Below are 2,722 nucleotides of genomic sequence, written 5' to 3' on the forward strand. Positions count from 1 at the left end.
TATTACCGGTTTATACAACTTTACCGATTACCGATTGGTAACTCTGAGTAATACCCATTTAACTATTAAACAGATTACCGATTGACATAAATGAAGGCTGGGAAAATGATAACTACTGCTTCTAGTTCCTTTGCTTCATTCCGCTTGAGATCCTTGAACCACTTGAGGTCCTCATGCCGCTTGAGATTGGTAAACACTTTCTGCAAGACACCGATAGTCTAAAGACTATAACATAATACCGGTTTGAAACAAATACCGGTTGAGCATAGCTCATACATACAAAAAGTGATCTCATAGCAAGTGTGTGTCCATCAATGACAATCACAACATAATCATCAAAAATGCCAACACTTACAAGACCTAAACACAACACAATTGACTCCTAGTTCATGAATACATTTATCTGGAGTATTTTGCCTATGAACTACCTAAGCATCTCACTTCTCAGGTTAATAGTATTCTGAGCACAATTGACTCAAACCAAAATTTGGACAACTCAACCATGGCTCTACTGAGTCCTCAATGGTTGCTCCATTATTACATCACACATTAACACACAAACTAAAAGAAAATCAAAGCTTACATTCTTGGAGTGCTAGGTGCCCTGCACCATACTCGCCTGGGTCAAAGAACTCAAGTCCCTTGAGTTATAAGGTCTGAAATCTCCACTCCATGCTAAAGTATATCTGCCTCTAACATCCACATAGCATCTAAATTTGGTAATCATTTTCACTAACCAAGATAGTTCTTGTAAACTCCCTTCCTTGTCTTTTTTACTATCTTGGTATCCAAGATACTCTCTAACTCAACTGGTTGACTAGGTGGCAATCCTTTACCCAATCTTCATGAACCAGTGATGGCATGTCTTTCTGATTTATTGGTGACTCTCCCTTGTATGGATAGAGATCGCATACATTAAAGATAGGAGATATCCCCAAGGTAGGTGGAAGTTCAACCTCATAAGCATTCTGCCCATACTTGTGCACCACCATGAGAGGTCCAATTTTTTTCATCATGAGCTTGATAGGCTGCCCTTTTGGAAGTCTCTCCTTCCTGAGGTATGCCAACACTAAGTCTCCTACCTAAAATTGTATCTTCCTCCTTGTTTTATCAGCTTCAACCTTGTACTGCTCGGATTTTTGTTGTAAGGACTGCTTTACCTTATCATGCACCTCTTTAATGCTTTCTGCAAAGTTCTCCCCTTGTGCACTCTTGGGTGCCATTGAACTGAGATCTAGGTGCTCTAATATGCCCTTAGGATGGAATCCATACACTATCTCAAAAGGAATTTTACCGCTACTATGGTTCACTGAGTCATTATATGCATATTCTGCCTGTCCAAGTACTAGATCCCAAGTCTGCCCATGTTGCTTGGTAAGACATCTTAGCAAGTTACCCAATGACCGGTTAACTACCTCTGTTTGACCATCTGATTGAGGATGATAGGCAGATGAAAAAGATAATTTGGTGCCCAACTTCCTCCATAGTGTCCTCCAAAAGTGGCTCAAAAACTTTACATCTCTATCACTCACAATGTTGATTGGAAGACCATGAATTCTGACTATCTCCTTGAAGAAGAGGCCTACAATATAGGTGGCATCATTGGTACTCTTTTAAGGTATGAAATTTTCCATTTTGTTGAAACTATATACTACCACATACACACTATCAAATCCTCTCGGTGTCCTAGGCAAGCCTAACACAAAATCCATGCTCAAACATTCCCAAGGCCTCTGAGGTATGACCAAGGGCTGATATAGACTTGCATTACTTGAGGTTCCTTTTGCTCTTTGGAAGATGGTACATTGCTCTACAAACCTTCTCACTTCTGATTGCAACTTGGGCCAATAATAAAACCTACCAACCTCCTCCAAAGTCTTATCAATGCCAAAATGACCTCCTAGACCCCCTTGATGCTTCTCTTGAATAATATTTTGTCTCACAGAACATTGAGGTATGCAAAGAAGATGACCTTTGAATAGAAAACCCTCTTGTACCATGTATGCTAAATAAGAGACATGTGAGGTATTAGAAAAATTAGTACAAACATTATATATCTCTGCAAAATCCTTATCATCCTTGTAGAGGTCTTTAACTCACTCAAACCCACACTTTGCAATTGAATCTCCTGCATGGTTAGGATTCTCCTACTTAGTGCATCAGCAACTTTGTTGGTTGTCCCTTTCTTGTGTTTAATAGTGAATGTATAAGATTGTAGGTACTCAACCCACTTTAGGTGTCTTTGGTTCAACTTCTCTTGCCCATTGAGAAAACTAAGAGCATGGTTGTTAGTGAAGATTACAAATTCTTTGGGCAGTAAGTAGTGACGCCATTTTTTCAATGCTTGACCATTGCATACAACTCCAAGTCATATGTGGAGTACCTTTTCTTAGCTTCACTTAAATTTTCTGAGAAGAAATCTATAGGATGTCCCTCTTGGCTTAAAATTGCCCCTATTGCCCTTTGTCTTGCATCACATTCTACTGTAAACAACTGATTGAAATCAAGCAATCTAAGGGTTGGCAACTCTACTATCTTGGTTTTCAACATCTCAAACCCCTTATTGGCTTCCTCTGTCCACTTAAAGTGACATTTAATCCCTCCTTTAATAGTATTGAGAATAGGAGCACAAACATGGCTAAAGTTTCTCACAAACTTCCTATAAAAAGATACCATTCCATGAAAGCTTCTAACTTCACTTATACCCCTATGGATAGGCCAA

The sequence above is a fragment of the Cryptomeria japonica genome, chromosome 3, assembly GCF_030272615.1.
Source record: "Cryptomeria japonica chromosome 3, Sugi_1.0, whole genome shotgun sequence".
Classification (NCBI taxonomy): domain Eukaryota; kingdom Viridiplantae; phylum Streptophyta; class Pinopsida; order Cupressales; family Cupressaceae; genus Cryptomeria; species Cryptomeria japonica.